General features: G+C 42.7%; 1 protein-coding gene across 6 annotated transcripts in view; it reads left to right on the top strand.

The window, feature by feature from the left end:
* Window positions 1-18,844, top strand: part of MRTFB (myocardin related transcription factor B) — a 224,048-nt gene that overhangs the window by 126,461 nt on the left and 78,743 nt on the right. The gene's annotated exons all lie outside the window — the stretch shown is intronic.

The raw sequence follows: 18,844 nt of genomic DNA on the forward strand, positions 1-18,844 counted from the left end.
ATGAGGCAGGTGGTGGCCACTTGGAATTGCCAGCTGGAGACAGTCAGCTTCTCTGGTGGAGAGGGATGTACTCTGCAAAGTAAGAAACCGAGGAACTTGTAAAGAGCATAACAAAATATTACTCAGTTCGAGACCTGAAGGTCACCCTCCTAGATCTTCCTCGGTTTGAAAGATCACTTCCCCACTGCCTTTGAAAAAATAACTTTCTTTGAGATAGAGGTTGTTTGTTGAGCTTCTGCCCTAAACCGCTCCCACACAAACTCTTGCTCATCTGAGGCACTCAGAGACCAGCGAGCTTTTTTTGCTTTCCTCTTCCAAATTAAGAATTTAACCTCTTTTCAAAATGACATAATGTCTCTGAAAAGATATTGGCGAGTTTTAAGGGGTTTTCAGAGAATAATCGATGGACTTTCTTTTTCATTTCTGTTTGAACTACATCTGTCTCCAGCTCATCAAGAATCTAGGCCCTGGATGAAAACAAGTGTAGGGTGAACAAATAGAGTTGTTGCTGAGACAAATTTCTGTCTTTCCCTAAGAAAATATCTTCAGAATTGCAGTTTCAGTAGAGTTGTCTGGCCATAAAGCCTAGTGCATTTACAAACTCCCAGGAGTTCCTCCTTTATTTAAAAGTCACTCATTTGGAAGTTTTGAGGGTTCCATGTAAATCCTTTTTGTTGTTCCTAAAATGAAAGCCAGAGCTCCTTTTGTTGCTATGAGGCATAACAAAAAAAAAAACTGCGGGGATGTAGAAACCAAGGGAGAGAGCAGAACTGCTTGAAAGACAGGAAGAGTGGGAGGATAATATGGGAGGAGGAGGAATAGAAGGAAGGGAGAATAGTACAATAGAGTAATAAGCATAGCGAAAGAGTTCCAGAAGCAAGTGTTGAAGAATGGGGAACAGAATGGGTGAATAATAAGTAGGAAGAGCAAAATACATTTTAACTATTGCATAATACATGGGTTCATGAGCTTAATGTAAACACTTACTGAGAAGAAATATGGTACAATTATATTTAGTTAACAATGCAGTTCTCTTTTGGTTTATTTCTTATCTTCTCTTTCGCCTCCAGCATCCCAGCCCACCTTGTTGGCAGAGAAGCAGCGTGGCTTAGTGGAAAGAGCCTGGGCTTGGGAGTCAGAGGTCGTGGGTTTGAATTCCGGCTCTTGCCGCTTGCCAGCTGTGTGACCTTGGGCAAGTCACTTAACTTCTCTGGGTCTCGGTTACCTCATCTGTAAAATGGTGGTGGAGACTGTGAGCCCTCCGTGGGACAACCTAATTACCTTGTATCTTGGGCTTAGAACAGTGCTTGGCACATAGTAAGCGCTTAACAAATACCAACATAATTATTTGGAGAAGCAGCACGGCTCAGTGGAAAGAGCAGGGGTTTAGGAGTCAGAGGTCATGGGTTCTAATCCCGGCCCCGCCACCTGTCAGCTGTGTGACTTTGGGCAAGTCACTTCACTTCTCGGTGCCTCGGTTACCTCATCTGTAACATGGGGATTAAGACTGTGAGCCCTCCGTGGGACAACCTGATTACCCTGTATCTACCCCAGCGCTTAGAACGGTGGTCGGCACTAGTAAGTGCTGAACAAATACCAACATCGTCATTATTATTATTATTCAGCTTTCCAATCCATGGTATTGGTATGCTTTCTTCCCCAGCTTCTCATATTTCCATCTTTCATTCTTTTAAATGAATTTCACTTTTAAGTTTCAGTGCTTGGATAAATATTTCAAATGCCATCATTTAATTTTGAACTTTCTTGATTTTGCTTTCTCATGATATTTACTGCTTTGTCTTGACAAGCCCAACTTGCCGTTCTTAGGGACAATCATGCTGAAGTTAAAAAAATTGCTTGTAACCACTCCGTATTTCAGTGGATCGAAATAAGGCCGGATTTGCAGTAAAGGATCATTAAGAAACAGTTGGTTCCTGCCTGGGTTATTTTGATGTTTTTTTATTTTTTTTTTCAATATTTACTTGGTAAGAAACACACTGGGCATCAGTCTGTTCAACCACAGTGGCTTGGCATGTGTGCAAGGTACTGATCTTGCATCTCCCCCATTCTCCCTCATTCTTCCCCTTGATTCTATTTATTGCCATTCTTCTTGTCTGTCTCCCCCAATTAGACTGTGAACCCATCAGAGGGCAGGGACTGTCTCTATCTGTTACCAATTTGTACATTCCAAGCGCTTAGTACAGTGCTCTGCACATAGTAAGCGCTCAATAAATACTATTGAATGAATGAATGAATGTGGTGTTAAGCAACTGAACTCTCTCTGTCCTCTAGATTGCAAGCTCATTGTGGACAGGGAACGCATCTACCTACTCTGTTATATTGTATGCTCCAGAGCGCTTAGTACAGTGCTCTGCACACAGTAAGATCTCAAAAGATATGATTGATTGATAGTGTTGGTTTAGTCCCTTAACTGAAAACAATCATCCTTTTATTGAGCACTTACTGGCGTACTAAGTGCTTGGAAGAGTACAATATAAAAGAGTTGGTGGGCTCACCCCTAGCCCACAATGAGCTTACATTCTCGAGGGGTGACAGACGTTAGTATAAATTCATTAAATTACGGATTTGTGCATAAGCGCTAAGGGACTGAGGGCGGGATGAATAAAAGGTGCATATCCTACTGCAAGGGGATGCAGAAGGGAGCAGGAGAAGAGGAAATGAGGGCTTAGTCGGGGAAGGCCTCTTGGAGGAGATGGTTTTAATAATAATAATAATGTTGGTATTTGTTAAGCGCTTACTATGTGCAGAGCACTGTTCTAAGTGCTGGGGGAGATGCAGGGTAATCAGGTTGTCCCACGTGGGGCTCACAGTCTTAATCCCCATTTTACAGATGAGGTAACTGAGGCACAGAGAAGTTAAATGACTTGCCCAGAGTCACACAGCTGACAAGTGGCAGAGGCAGGATTAATAAGGCTTTGAAGGTGGGGGCGAGTGAAAGTCATTCCGTTATGAAGAGGGTCAGAGTTCCGGGGCAGAGGCAGAATGTCAACGAGGGTTCGGCGGCGAGTTAGACCAAATTGAGGTACAGTGAGTAGTTTGACATTAGAAGAGCAAAGTGCGTGGGCTGAGTGCTAGTAGGAAATCAGGGAGGTAAGATAGGAGGGGGCAAGATGACTGAGTGCTTTGAAGCTACGGAGGGAGCCTGTTGCGGTCCTGGTTAGTCACAGCATGGGAGTCATTACTGGTTATGTAATACTCTATTCAACCTCTTCGTTTTGTTTGGTGATCAGTTAAAAAAAAAAAAGCCAAGTGCTGGCAACAATAATTCAGAAACCTGTCTTTTCATCTCCTTGTCACATCGCCGGTTCCATAGTCCATGTTTTTCTAAGCTGTATATTTTTCACCGTAAGCCTCATGAGGCTTGAATTCTGTTCTCGATAAGACATCTACAGAACGAGACAGGCTGGAAATTATTGCTTGTAGGAGAAGCAGCGTGGCGTGGGTGAAAGAGCCCGGGCTTGGGTGTCAGAGGTCACGGGTTCTAATCCCGCCTCTGCCGCTTGTCAACTGTGTAACTTTGGGCAACCTCTCTGTGCCTCAGTTCCCTCCTCTGTAAAATGGAGATGAAGCATGTGAGCCCCACGTGAGACACCCTGATTACCTCGTATCTGCCCCAGTGCTTAGAACAGTGCTTGGCACATAGTAAGTGCTTAACAAATGCCGTCATTATTTTCATCATTATTATGTCACAGTAGTTGGTACATTACTGACTAATTGGGGTATTTTAAACTCTCCCCTTCGTGATTGTTGGCAAGTTGCAGTTTATTGCAATGGAGAATTGTTCTGTTAAAAAGTTTCAGTAGTGTATTTGATTTTCAAGAGGCTGTGATACTCTGGAAGAAAAAATCAGTACAACCTTGTTGAAAATCTAAAGGGAGGAAGTCACAGTTGTGCTGACTTCCTGTAAACAATATCCTCATCATCATATACTGTAGTCTATAGAAAGTTTAGCGGCCATACCTATAAAAGTTCATGAGTTACCAAATTAACACATTAATAAAAGGGAGAGGAGTACTTGTTTGTCCCGACCAAAATATGGAACACAACTGTTTTTATTTATCGTCCGCTGGAGAGTATCCTCCGGTTAGACTCAGAATGGGTAACGTTCAGTCCCATTCTGGACTATACAGTTAAAGGAGAATGAGGAAAATTTGGAGAAACATCTGAAGAGTCACGAATGATAAAAAGATGGCTCAAGCAGAGATAATTTGGCAAAAAACAGGCTAAGGTATGATTCAAATATTTGTGTACGAAGGGTTCTTGAACTGAGCTGGGTTACTCAGCTGGTCTCCATATCTGCTGAAAAACAGAACAAGAGGAAATTGGTTCAGACTACAACAGGAGGGATTTAAATTGGATATAAAGAACTTCCTGACGGCGAAGAGTGCCGAAAACAACAGCAGGCATTGGAAATGGCAGGGACCTATGCAGCTGTAACGGATGCGTGCGTGTATGTAGTACGAAAGGGACTCTTCGGAGTCCCACTCATTCAATTCATTCATTCAGTAGTATTTATTGAGTGCTTACTATGTGCAGAGCACAGTGCTAAGCTCTTGGAATGTACAAATCGGTAACAGATAGAGACAGTCCCTACCCTTTGACGGGCTTACAGTCTAATCGGGGGAGACAGACAAGAACGATAGCAGTAAATAGAATCGCAAACCGATCACTACCCTGACCGTCATCTGTGAAAGCGAAAGACAACTACCTACACACAGGACTCGGTGTTTGGCTCCTGAGAGGATTGAAAAGTTTTGGCTGACACTGGGTTTCCCCCTTAATCCCACGGGTAATTATCAGACCCAGCAGAAGGAGCCAGAGGGGTGTTAAAAGAAGACATCAGACACAGAAAAGATAAGCAGGGGCCAGTGCATCTGGAGGGTGATTTTGTTGGCTGGGCTAATTTAGTTAACTTCTGTTGATTCTGTGAAATGGTTTACCATGAGAGTCTTTGGAATCTCCTTCCCTGAAATGACTCTTACCATCTGTCTCAGATATATCTAGACCGCAAGTTCCTTGTGGGCATGGAATGTCACTGTGTATTTCCGTGTTGTGCTTTCCCCAGCGCTCAGTACAGTGCTCTGCACACAGTAAGTGCTCAATAAATACGATCAAATGAATGATTTAGATGCAGTCCCCTCCTAGAGGAGAAGGGATGGTTGAGATCGGAACTTCCCGACCTTTTCTGGCTGGAGACACACCCAAGACAGGTTGAGGGGGTCTAAGGCCCGCACTCCCAAACCCACCCAAGACATCCAGCGGAAGGGGCAGAAGAGGAACGTGCTCACACACGGCAGCCGCCTTGTTCACGGCTCCCAGTTAGGACCTGTTGCCATTCAGTGAACATCAGCCAGGAAATGAATGCTGGCAGGTTGGCAAAACCTGAGGGACACTTATTGTTCTGTCCAGCACATTAATCGGACATCACAGTTCTAGGCCATTTCATTCAATAGTATTTATGGAGCGCTTACTATGTGCAGAGCACTGTACTAAGCGCTTGGAATGTACAGTTTGGCAACAGATAGAGACAATCCCTGCCCATTGACGGGTTTACAATACAGTCCATTTCTTAGGGATCATGTCACTGTGGTAGCGAAATGGGGAAAAAGAAACATAGGCAATGTTAACCAGATCTATCATGGTAGCTTAGTGTGTTTGTGAATGTATTTGTGCCTGGTTTGGCAGAATGGAATAAATTGGTACTCTCTGACAAAATATCTATAAAATACAGGTGGCCTGCAAATTCAGATGTTATCACTGAAATCCTATCATTCATGCTGACTTGGCTGAAGAGATCACGGCACAACTCACAATCCAATCCACAGTGTCCACCTTAAAAGTGTTTCTTGTCATACCGATGCATTTCTGACTTGGAGTAGTCACTGCTATTTTCAAATCGGCCTGTTGTCATCACGATTAGTGCCATGGCAGATTTCACTTGGTGATGAAATGCACTGAGCTGAGCATCCCACGTTATTGAATAGGTAGAATGATCCTTCATTTTAAAGACAAGTGAGATTGTATCTGTGGGCGTGAGTGTCGCTGAGAGAGCCTTTCTTGCTCACTTCCCCCTTGAAAATCCTGTAGTATTCCTTTACTGGTGTCTCATCATTTGGGGTGAGCACTGCTCTTACCCAGCAGTTAGGAGAGAAAGGGAAAGACCCACCGCCAGCAGGATATGTGTCGGAGTTGTTTTTGCAATAGCGGTGATGGTTTGCACTCTGCCATCTACACTCTGTAACCCAATTTATTATTATTATTATTATGCAGAATGGCACACACTCTGAGAAGGTTGGCAAGGAGATTGGGTGCAGATCACAGAATAAAACACCTCACTGACCTCAAAAGCAGCAGACACCACTGTGCCCTCATCCATTTCATAAGCCGTTGTTAATATTATTTTCAGAGTGGCTTAAGTAAGAGGTGGGGGAGTCTCTTCCCACTTTCTTGCAAAAGGTAGGAGAAGAGCAAAACAAGGAATGAAAAAAGTGAAAAGCAGCAGCTATAGATAAAATATACAGTTCTTCTTTATATAACTAGACAGACCAGAGCCAGAAAACAGCAGGCGCATCAGAGCAAGACATACAGGTAAAGCAGTTGCTTCAGGGGTTAGTACAGAAGCTCAGATGGCTATTTCTATCTCGGGACAGATCTGGAAGGCTTAATAATAATGACAATAACAATTCTGGTTTAAGTGCTTATTGTGTGCAAAGTTCTGCATTAAGCATTCAGTTAGATGAAAGACAGTCAAGCCAGACTCAAAGTAAGAGGGAGAACAGGTACCGAATCCCCATTTTTCAGAGAAATTGTGTGATTTGCTCAAGGTTATGCAACAGGCAAGTGGAAGAACTAGGATTCGATGCCAGATCCTCCGACTTCTAGGCCCCACCCTTTCCAGTAGGCCACGCTGCTCCTGATCCCAGCAATTTCTGACTGCATCCCCCCTCCCTCCAGGCCACAAGTGAGGAAAGAGATCCAAACAGGATGCATTCAACGCCCGCCTCTCTGCGCCTTCCATCAACAGGCTGTATAGCCTAAGCTGTGCTGTGAAATTGACTCCACATCCGCCCAACCCATGTGCTACAAGTGATGCCATGTTTTTGGGGTGTTGATTTTTCCAGTTGTTGCCAAGTGCTCCCGTCAGAAGAAATTAGATGTGGATACTTGTAGATAGTGGAGGAGTGGGATAGAAAACATTATTGTTATTATCATTTATTATGATTAGCATCATTGATAATTTCTGGGTTTTCAGTATTTGCTATGTGGCAAGCATTGTACTAAGCACTGGGATAGATTGAAGATGATCAGGTCCTCCATGGGGCTCACAGTCGAGGAGAGGGCCGGGTATCGAATCTCCATTTTGCAGACGAACAAACTGAGGCACAGAGAGATGAAGTAACTTGCCCAGGGTCACATAAGTAGGCAAGTGGCAGAGCCGGAATTGGAACCCAGGTCCTCTGTCTCCCAGGCCCATGCTCTTTCCACTAGACCTTGCTGCTTCCCTTTAAAGCAAACACTAGCCAGGAACTGGGAGCAGCGGAATGTGTTTCTCCAGAAGGCTCATTCTCTGGGTCAGGCCAGTGAAAGAACATATCGCTCAGATTCAGCTTGAACATTATCATAAGAAGAATCACTGCCTACGTACAAGGTGTTGACAATTAGAAGGGGTTCACTAATGAAGGCGTCTGGGGCTTTGTTGGTCCCAGGCAGCAGGAGCGGCAGACCAGGGAGTGGAAAGGCAAAATTCAAATGAAAAACCCCACCAGGATGGGTTCGGTTACAGGTCTGGGATCGTCTCAGTCATGTGGGGATGGAGTGGGCAGAAAATGGTGCAAGCTCTCCTTGGCTCGAAGCGAGCAACTCCTTTCCTAGTCGTCACAAGCCAGGTTGGTCCAGTGGCCACCACTGTCTCCAGACAGACTGCTATTATACCACATTTTTGGAGACTTCTTCACAGTGCCTTTACACCGTCGTTCTGCCTTCCAGGCTCGCCTAGGCTCATTTCAGGGCTCCCTAGAAGAGGTGTACGGGTATCCTGCTCGCATCCTTTCTCCTCAGTAATTCCCAGCAAAGCTATGACTGCCTCCGTGTGTAGAAACTAACTAACCTCAGTACTGATGATCGGGTCTTGTCCTTTGATGCTGACTGTATCTCGGAGGGGATGCAGATGAAATTGTTTGACAAACTGGATATGCCCTGGGATGCGTCCAGATCTCAGACATAGAAAGTCAGAGATGATTCGCCAAACGCCACATCACGTCAGATAGTCAACCTAGTTGATTCCATTGTCTACTTCTTTATCTACTTGTGCATCATTGGCAGGTGCACTGCTGGGATCACAAAGTGATCGATAGAATTAAGCTGTCTGTCCCCGATGAAAGCCTTTGCTTGTGCCATGAAGGACCGAGATGGATCCTGAACCCAGGCTTGGGAGTCAGAGGTCATGGGTTTGAATCTCGGCTCCACCACTTGTCAGCTGTGTAACTGTGGGCAAGTCACTTCACTTCTCGGTGCCTCAGTTACCTCATCTGTAAAATGGGGATGAAGACTGTGAGCCTCACGAGGGACAACCTGATTACCCTGTATCTAACCCAGCGCTTAGAACAGTGCTCTGCACATAGTAAGCGCTTAACAAATACCAGCATTTATTTAATGTCTCAGAGGTACATTTACATCCATTCCAAGGCGGAAGGAAGCTATGGAGAGCAAAAGGCTGCATTAGACGGGGAGCAGTTCAGAATAACTTTGTTGGTGAAGTCTGCGGCTCCCTGGAGCATGGATCCTTGCTGATTGCCAAATAAACCGAAATATGAGAACAACTTCTAATCATGGCTCTGCCACTTGTCTGCTGTGTGACCATGGGCAAGTCATTTCACTTCTCTGGGCCTCTGCTGCCTTATCTGTAAAATGAGGCTTAATAATGATAATAATGTTGGTATTTGTTCAGCGCTTACTATGTGCAGAGCACTGTTCTAAATACTGGGTAGATACAGGGGAATGATGTTGTCCCACGTGAGGCTCATAGTCTTCATCCCCATTTTACAGATGAGGGAACTGAGGCACAGAGAAATGAAGTGACTTGCCCACAGTCACACAGCTGGTGCTTGGGATCCTGCGTTAAAATTAATGCCTGCATCAGAAGCCGTGTGGCCTAATGGAAAGCGCTCAGGCCTGGCTTGGAGCCAGAGACCTGGGCTCTAATTCCAGCTCTTCTGCTTGCCTGCCGTGTGGTTTTGGGCAAGCGACTTACCTTCTCTGAGCCTCGGTTGACTGTCTGTAAAATGAGGATTAAATCCTCCTACTTAGCTGTAGTACAATATTTTGTATACAGTAAGCGCTCAGATACCTTTGATGATGACTGAACCTCATGTGGGACAGGGACTGTGTCCACCCCGTTTATTTTGTATCTCCCCCGGGGATTAGTACAATGCTTGGCATACAGTAAGTGCTTACCAAGTACCATTTTTTTAAATGTAGAAGACAGTACCTAGGGAGACGCTTACTATCGAATAAGGGGAGATAGGAGCAGGAGGTAAGATAATCTTGCCAAAACTTCCCTGCCTTTTCTCTTTGACATCCCTCCTTAGACTCTGTGCACATCACACTTTCAAAAGAGAACTTAGGCACTTCAGTAAAAACAAGATAAAGTTACGGGATCCCTCCTTTGCTGCCCTACATAAGTAACAAGAATTTACCTGAAAGACAGTGATCCCCTGCCCCCTGCCCTTTAAGGGGCATAACACTCATCTTGGAGGGTGATGCAGGGTATAAGAAATAAAAGGCATTTAAATAAAGGGAAGGAAAAATGGAGGGAGAAGGGTAGAAAGTCACCGACGTCTTCCAGAAAGCTTAAACCCTCTCCAAAAAAGCAGCCCGTGGATCAGGAGAGGGAAGAAACCCAGCTGGGCTGGGCCTTTAGTCCCTGTGTAGAGTTGTCCTTCAGTTTGAAGACGACGCTTCTCTATCAGACGCTCCACCTTTCGCTTGTGCGGGCCCCGGAAAGCCTACTCTCTGTCCTCCGTCAAGAAAAACCGCAACCAGTCCATCAGAGATACTTATTGACTGCTTACTGTGTGCAGAGCACTCTACTAAGCGCTTGGGAGAGTATAACAGATTAAAGGGGAGACCCATTAAAATAAATTATGGTTATGTACGTCAGTGCTGTGGCGCTGAGGGTGGGGTTTTCACTGTGCACAGAGAGAGGCTTTATGCACGCTGGAATTATGAGATTATTATATAGGTGTGTGTATAATTGTATAATCCCAGAATAATTTCTGTTGGAAGTGTTGTGAAGTAGGGTCAAATCTAAGTACAAAAATGCATTCCCAAAACAATCACAGATGAATTTTGTTATTTGCTATTTTGAATTATCTGGATCATTCTGCCCCCATTAACAGAGATAAAGTCATCGGTATAATGGCCCTTGAATGTACATTGTGATGTCCTGGGAAATCTTCATAGTTAAAAGCAACCCGATAACATGTTAAAAATAGAATTGGAAACTTTCGGCATTTCAAAACTATAGCCAGGCATCCCACAGTATGCCTTTAAAACATTAGTGAATTTCTTGAATGGCAAATGGTGATTGTGCTAAATTCCTACTTGTCTTGTCTCTGAATATTTTGGTTGTGGGATTTTTTTTTCTATTTTCAACAGGAATTCTAAAAATCAGGGTTTCTGAAAAGAGATAAGGCAGTGAGCGATCAGCTAGCCAAAAAAGTCATTAGAGCTTATGGAATCCTGGCAGGCTTTCTGTTTTTGTGGTTGAGTAAGTGTACGTAGAATTACCCTGCACAGTTGCCGTATACTAGGTTCTCTGTGCTAAATCCTTGTTTGTTCTACCTAAGCGTGCTTTTCAGTCACACACTGTAAAGTCAAATTTTGCTTCTAAACAGTAAAAATGCATAAGTTGAAGATGTTTTCAAACAGTTGCTCAAATAACCTTAACTAGAAAATAGGAGTGCAGCCTATATTACACTGTATTCACAAAAATGTCTCACAGAATTTTACACCTAAAAACCTGCTGAGTTGTCCCTTTTTTCAATGCGCTAAATCAGATGACTAAATGCATTGGATTCCTGTTTCACTGTAAATAGTATTTTTATGGCAAGACCCTTGCTTTGGAATTTATGTAAAACGATTCCAGAATCCTTTACATAATAATATATTTCTCTTCAATGAATCCAAGCACTTATCCTATCCCACCTTAATTACTGTATGAGCCTCCTAGCTAGCCTCCCTGCCTGCTATTTCCCCACTCCAGTCCATACTTCACTCTGCTGCCCGGATCATTTTTCAGTCCGTTTTCCCCACTACTCTAGTGGTTGCCCATCCACCTCCGCATCAAACAGAAATTTCTTACCATTGAGTAAAGCACTCAATCCCCTTGCCCCTCTTACCTCACCGCTCTCCTACTACAACGCATCCTGCACACTTCGCCCCTTTAATGCCAATCTACTCAGTGTACCTGGATCTCGTCTGTCTCGCCACCGACCTTTCATTCATTCAGTAGTATTTATTGAGCGCTTACTATGTGCAGAGCACTGTACTAAGTGCTTGGAATGTACAATTCGGCAACAGATAGAGACCATCCCTGCCCAATGGCGGGCTCCCAGTCTAATCGGGGGAGACAGACAGCAGAGCGAAACAGAACGAAACAAGACCTCTCGCCCACATCCTGCCTCTGGCCTGGAACACCCCCCGCCCCCACACCTTTTCCGTATCCGACGGTCAATTAGTCTCCCCCCCTTCAAAGCCTCATTGCAGGCACATCTCCTCCAAGAGGCCTTCCTTGACTAAGCCCTGATTTCCTCTTCTCTCACTCCCTTCTGCGTCACCCTGACTTGCTCCCTTTATTCACTATCAAGCATTTAAGTACATATCCATAATTTATTTCTATTACTGCCTTTCTACCCCTGTAGACCATGAGCTCGTTATGGGCAGGGAATGTGTCTGTTTTGTTGTTGTGTTGTACTCTCCCGAGCGCTCAGTATAGTGCCCTGCACCCAGTCAGTGCTTGATAAATATGATTGATTTGCTCAATTGATTGATTCAAGGATTACCAAGAAAATGTCTTCGCTATTCCACCAAATCACCCGCAGCTAAATACTTTAATTCTGATGGTCTAACGCTGTGGAACATATGGCTTCTATGGCAACAGTAAACACCACGTTATCTACAAACTTGCAGTTTGGGATCCATATGGGGTGAGTAATCCGGAATTCAGACTGAGAACCAACATGTTCCCGCACATTAAAAACTCAGTGCTAAAGCCATCGTGGCATTTCAAGAGAAGCCAAATATTATTCTAGACTATCTCTGAGTTTTGGTAGGCAGTGCAGTTAACAAAATAGCTCTGAAAAATGATGAACATACCTATGATTTACTTCTAATGATATTACTTCCTTTTTATTACACTGTGTGCTTTTTTCCCCATAGCTGCTAGCAGAGTATCCAAAACCGATTTGTTTTTTTCTACTATCTACATCCGTAGATAACGGGGATCTTGGACAGAAGCCTTCCTATGCATTCCACTCTGTGTGCCCTAGGTGCAATGAGAATGTCGGAGCGCATGCAGGTTACTGTAAAATTAAGTACAACTGCACCAAAAAGAGGGTTTTTTGTGAAGCTTTAATTAGTTTAAAGCAACATGCCCCATTTTTAGCACCATGTCTGTTTCCATGGAAGCAGGAGCAGCGGCCAGCTGCAGTTATCTAAACTCATGTAAATTTCCAAGGCTCAGTGGTAGGCAGGCTGTCCTGATATAAAGTTCAACTAAAGAATTAGATAAGCATAAAACCTCAGTTGGGTAAAAGGTGAGGAAAGGGATAATATTAGACTTTTCTTAATTTTTTTTTAATTGAGAGTATGGTAGCCATCTTAAATTATTGTATAAAATGGTGTTTGTTATTGCCCGTGTCTGACAGAATTGCTTTAAGCATTGCACATAGCTCTGTTTTTATTCCAGGCAGGAAGTGGTGATGAAAGTTTGCTCAATCAGTATAGATAGCATTGTTTTACAGTGCAGCCATCTACTTATTTTTGGCTTCTTTGCATTCCAATTATAGTGATTACTTAGTGCCACTAAGGGCAACATTATACCCTAATTTACAAACTACAGGTTTGGCATAGCAAAAATGAAGGGATTGGGTATCTTCATTCTTTTTAATATCTTTTAAAAAAAACATTGCTAACTGTGATATCAAAATGTTGCCTTCTATAACTATATTATTAGTGAATTTTAGGATTTGGGGATGGTATTGGAAAGGAAAAAAAAATTTCCCACCACCTTCTCTTATCCGTCTTTCCCCTCTTTTCTCCTCTTCCCTTCTGTTCTAACAGAATTACTAGGCTGAATAATCTAAACTTCTGGAAAACATGATCCCAGACTCAAGACAGGTCTCAAGCTTATACATTAAATTCAACTACTTTAATTACCAAAATGTTTTGAAATATGAATATGTGCTGAAAGTCAAAATCTTGGTCTCAGCATTACAATTAATGCATTTAACTATTTTTTAATGAGAAGATGGGGCACCCAATTTAAGTACTGAAGGGTTAGTCTATTGTTCTGCCCTTTTTAAGCTTAGAGTAGAAGATTTTAGGAGGAAATTCCAAATAAAGTGTTTAAATGTATCAAGCAATCAATCAACTATATATATTGAGTGCTTACTAATGTATGTTCTAGCCTTGTTCTGACAAAAATATTTGGAGCCAACGAGTAACTTGCCTGTAAGCTCGTTGTCGGCAGGGAATGTGTCTGTTTATCATTATATTGTACTTTCCCAAGTGCTTAGTACAGTGCTCTGCACACAGTAAGAGCTCAATAAATACTGACCGATTGAATGACTGCTGTGAATGGCTTGTCAGTCATTCCAGGACTCCACTGGTCAAATTGACAAAAAATAGGAGTGATTTGGAAGGCACCCTATCAGATGCAAAATATAATAGGGAAACATTATATTATTTTTGATCAGCCTGTCTTGATCAGCCCTCTTCAGTCTTAACATTGTCTCTGAAGGAGAGAAGTTTTGCTCTCCTTTATGGTTCAGGAATGTTAGAAAGTGCGGAGAAGGTAGAGAACCTATATTTATTTAATGAAGATTACCTTCTTAAAATATTGCAAATGTTGTTTTCAATAAATAAAACCAAAATATAATAACATTTTTCTTATTGAAATCTTAGCTTTCCCGCAGAGCTCAAAATGAGATGGAGGGCAATTTTCTTTTCTTCTTGTCCCTGAAATACTCTGTTATTCTTGTCCCTGTTATTTCTGCTACACAAAAAATATTTGTACTAATACTCAGGCTACTGTCTTTTGAAATTCTTGTGCTACATTTATAGTCACAGTATGCATGACTGTAATGCACACTGTTGTATTTTACTTAGGAGATGGATACCTTAAAAAAAAATCTGCTTTTCTATTATCTAGGGTGAAGGTAGTTCTGCTTAAATTTTCTTTAATATTTTCTCATGAGAACTTTTTTCATTAATTTAGAAATATACCTATTTCTAAAGCTCCTAAGCATATCCTCTGGTATACAGCAGCAACTGGAACAGTTGGCTTTGGGTCACCCTTAGCTCCCTCCTTTCTACTCCACCCACAGTCTCTTCTCATTACACCTCAGCTCACATAAATCATTCCGGTCTTTCCCACTTTCAATCTCTTATACCCCTAACTTCTGCCTGGGACTCCCTCCCCTTTAATATGTATTTTTTTAATAATATTGGTTAAGCATTTACTATATGTCAAGCTTAAACGCTGGGGTACGTAGGAGGTTATCAGATTGGACATGTTCCCTGTCCCACATTGGGCTCACAGTCTAATATGGCAGATGACTGTTCTCCCATTTTCAAAGCCCGTCTGAAATCACTTCTCCTCCAGGAAGCCTTTCTAACTGATTTCTAATCTCCCTGCCTTTTATGCCCAGCTGTCGTGTATACATACCACAAAAAAAATCTGTAAATATTCAGGGATCCTTGGGATAATAATAATAATAATGTTGGTATTTGTTATGTGCAGAGCACTGTTCTAAGCGCTGGGGTAGACATAGGGGAATCAGGTTGTCCCACGTGGGGCTCACAGTCTTAATCCCCATTTTACAGATGAGGGAACTGAGGCACAGAGAATTTAAGTGACTTGCCCACAGTCACACAGCCGACAAGTGGCAGAGCTGGGATTCGAACTCATGAGCCCTGACTCCAAAGCCCATGCTCTGGGATATATTTTCAGTCATTTATTCAGTATTTACAGAAATATAGAAAAATAAATTGCCTGCCCACAGTCTAGAGGAGCTTACATCTAGAGGATTCCGAGGGATATTCCTTAGGGATATTTTATTTATTTTAAATGCTTTTTGGAAAAACTGAAGTTGTTGGAAAGCAATTGAAGTAACAACTTAGTATTTTCCTCGAACTCATAAAGGTATTTGCTGCTGTTGCTTTTTCTAAGCTATTTATTTTAAGCTGATATATTTAGGCTAAAAAATGGAGCTTGGTGGAGTATCTGAGAAACCCAAAATGTTAAGTCTGTGAAAATAAGCAAATTCAGAATTTACCCTTTGAAGTATTTTTGGATCAGAATTTCCCATCACTTTTTTTAATTCCCCTAGTGACTCCTCCCATTGCTCTTATACCTCAGGACTAGAGCATTTCACCTTCACCAGACCACCTATGATTATGGAACTTTTCTTTTCCCCTCCCCTCACTTCCAGCCTACTTACTCCAATTAAGGAGCCAACTATGGCACTTCCTCACCCAGCAGTCCAAACTTTTTCAAGCTCCCTCCTTTCTCTTGTTCAAGGAGCTCTTGAAATCCTTCTCTTTCTTCAAGGCCAAAAGTGAGAGTGGGAAAGTTTCCTTCCTATCACTCATACTTCATTTTTGAGCACACAGAAGCAGTTGTATGTTAAATTGTACTCTCCCAAGTGGTTAGTACAGTGCTCTGCCCACAGTGAGTGCTCAATAAATACAACTGATTGAGTGCATCGCCGTGGACTGTGGAAAGGCCTCTCCCAGCCTGACTTGCACTATACACTCCGCTCTGCCGAATACTATGTTTTCACTAGTCACTGGACTTGAGAATTAGGGGTTGGGATGCAATTTACCATGGAACAAATTGCTTGTTTGCATGGGTGAGGTTTCGGGTGCCGTGAGCACTATAACGTGAGTGTTCCTTAAAAACTTTGCTACCCCAGACCCCTTCCCCATTAAAAGAGAATTAGGTGAACCTGATGTAAAGAAAATATAAGATATTTTTGTACATTTCTGTGATCTTGTACTTTTTGTGCCCTTTTGTACACATCAGTACTTTTCACCTTAAATTTAATCTCATAAAGCGAAGGCAATGTGCTTTTGGACATGCTGTGTGCGTGCCTTTCTTGGGTGGGGTTTTGATGAATGCTTTTCGATGACAACTGTGATGTGCCTCCTTCTGAATGTGAGTCCTTCTAAGCTAGAAGGGAGTTTGAGGTGAAGACAGCAACATTTGGAGCAAATCCTGCTCTCTATTCGAAGAAGTCAGGCAAGAGCACTTTTAAAGCACCCACTGTCTGCAGAGCACTCTAGCACTGAAAATCCATATTTTGAATAGTTAATTGTATTGCTAAAAGAAGGAAAGGGCTGGTTCCTTTCCGTATTTGTGTTCTATTATTGAAATTTGGGCTAGGATTAAGTAAAGAATTGGATTCGAAATCGCAAAAGTAAGTGTGGGCCTTCCCGTAGCGCATATTGCAATCCATTTGCCCGGTAGGAGTGAGGATTGCGTTACAGCGTTTCCTGCATTCTGGATGACTTTTTAGTCATTAACCACTAGGATATGGATGGTGATTTTCCCAAAACGTTTCTGTCTTCCTATCTTCTTTTATTAGTCTCGCCACTTCCCCCTAGTCTGTCCGTTCCACCCAGGCAAATTTACTTTTGTCTTTTCCCTGATTATTCATTCTCTCTTGCCTCTCTGTGCTGTCGCCATCTTTACTGTCTTTCAATGCTGAAGGGAAAAGAAAAATTTCTCACCAAAAGGCTGGTGTGGGTGTGTGGCGGGGGAGGAGTGGTATTGGTGAGAGGGCTTTGCGCCGGAAAGGAGGGAAGGGAAGGGAGGTGGGCAAGGAGGTGATCCACCTATAAAGGCACTCTCAGTTCTGGGCTCTACTAGGTTTTCTCGGGTCATTTCCAACTCGCTCTGACTGTACGACCAGGAGGGAGGCCAACCAGCCACCGAACTAGGCTCAGGTCCCAGGGCCTCAGGGCACAATAAAATAGAGGAAGAACTGCAGTCCGGCACTAGAACAATCATTCTGGAGCCAAGTTCTGGCCAGTTCTGGCTCCGTTCCAGAACTATCTTTATTATGTTTTAGCCTGGACAAGGATCCTTGTTGAAGAATGAAGACTGTTGAGCTTATGAAGCTAAAAATCCCCCTAAACAGTCGAACGGGGACATTAATTGTTTGCCTTGGGATCATGGTTGCTCTAAGAGTATTTCAGCCATTCAATCGATCGTATTTACTGAACGCATACTGTGTGCAGAGCACTGTACTAAGTGTACAATATAATAAAGGTGGTAGGTATGTTCCCTGCCTACAATGAGCTTGCAGTGTAGGGGGCGGATTTCTAAAGTTAACCACTGGATCACCCTTTTGTAAGAGGAGAGCTACTCAAGCCTAGCAGAAGAGCATACTGAAACATGCCACTTGGCCATTCTTTTACTAAGGTCTCCTCCACGCCCAGGAGACACACAGGCCATAAAATGCACCAAAAATTAATATGAATGGTTCCTTAGCTAAAAAGAGAGAGGTGAGTGGCCATTTTTCAAAGCCGTTAGTTCGTATCCATTAGTAAAGTGCTCTGCACACTGTAAGAGCTCAGTAAATAACATTGATTGGTCAGTGTCTTTAAAATTATTGATATTTTGATTGATTTTTGTGTTCAGATGACTGAGAAACAGAAATGCATTTATAAATCTCTAGAACCATTACATTCCTGTGCATCTCTGACCTCCTTGCTGTGGTAAGTTATAAACAGCCAACCCGAGATAACACATGTTAAAACATTTGTTCCTATATTAAGGCCTATTGTGATTAAAGCCATTTTCCCTTTATAATTTGTAGGCAGAATTAGGATTTTGAAAGGGAGTATCTAGTGTCATTAACTTTAGCATGTGGGGGATGGGTAAATGGGTAAATAACATTCCCTATTCAGAGGAGCTACTAATGCAAACCCACAGTCACCCCTGCTAATCTGAAACAGATTGCTGGACTCCTCCTTGTGCCAACCTGTGCTGCACATGTATTAAAGTGAGAGGGAATGGATTTTGATTTCTGAATTACAAGTTCCCCTTAAAAAATTCTGCTAGAATGTTGACACAGATTTAAAAGGACTCCATAAACCATATTCAAAATATTCTGTATGAAATTGAGGCTTGTTGCTTCTTTAAAGAAGATTACTTAATATAATTTTGCTCTTATGTTTAGGATGACTCCTTTGAGAATGAGGTATTAACCTAGGTCCTCTGACTTCCAGGGTATTTTGAGATGGGTCTAGAAGCCAAGACCTAAGGCACAGACATTATTATAAATAAATTACAGATACGTACATAAGCGCAGTGGGGCTGGGGGCGAAAGTGCTGAATGAAGGGAGCAAGAATGGAGGAAATGAGGGTTTAATCAGGCCTCTTGGAGAAGATGTGCCTTCATTAAGGCTTTGAATGTCTGTCTCGCCCTCTAGATTGTAAAATCGTAATGGGCAGGGGACGTGCCAGCTAGTTCTGTGCATCGTACTATCCCAAGTGCCTAGTACAGTGCTCTGCACATAGTAAGCACTCAATAAA

The sequence above is a fragment of the Ornithorhynchus anatinus genome, chromosome 2 (genome assembly GCF_004115215.2).
Source record: "Ornithorhynchus anatinus isolate Pmale09 chromosome 2, mOrnAna1.pri.v4, whole genome shotgun sequence".
Taxonomy (NCBI): domain Eukaryota; kingdom Metazoa; phylum Chordata; class Mammalia; order Monotremata; family Ornithorhynchidae; genus Ornithorhynchus; species Ornithorhynchus anatinus.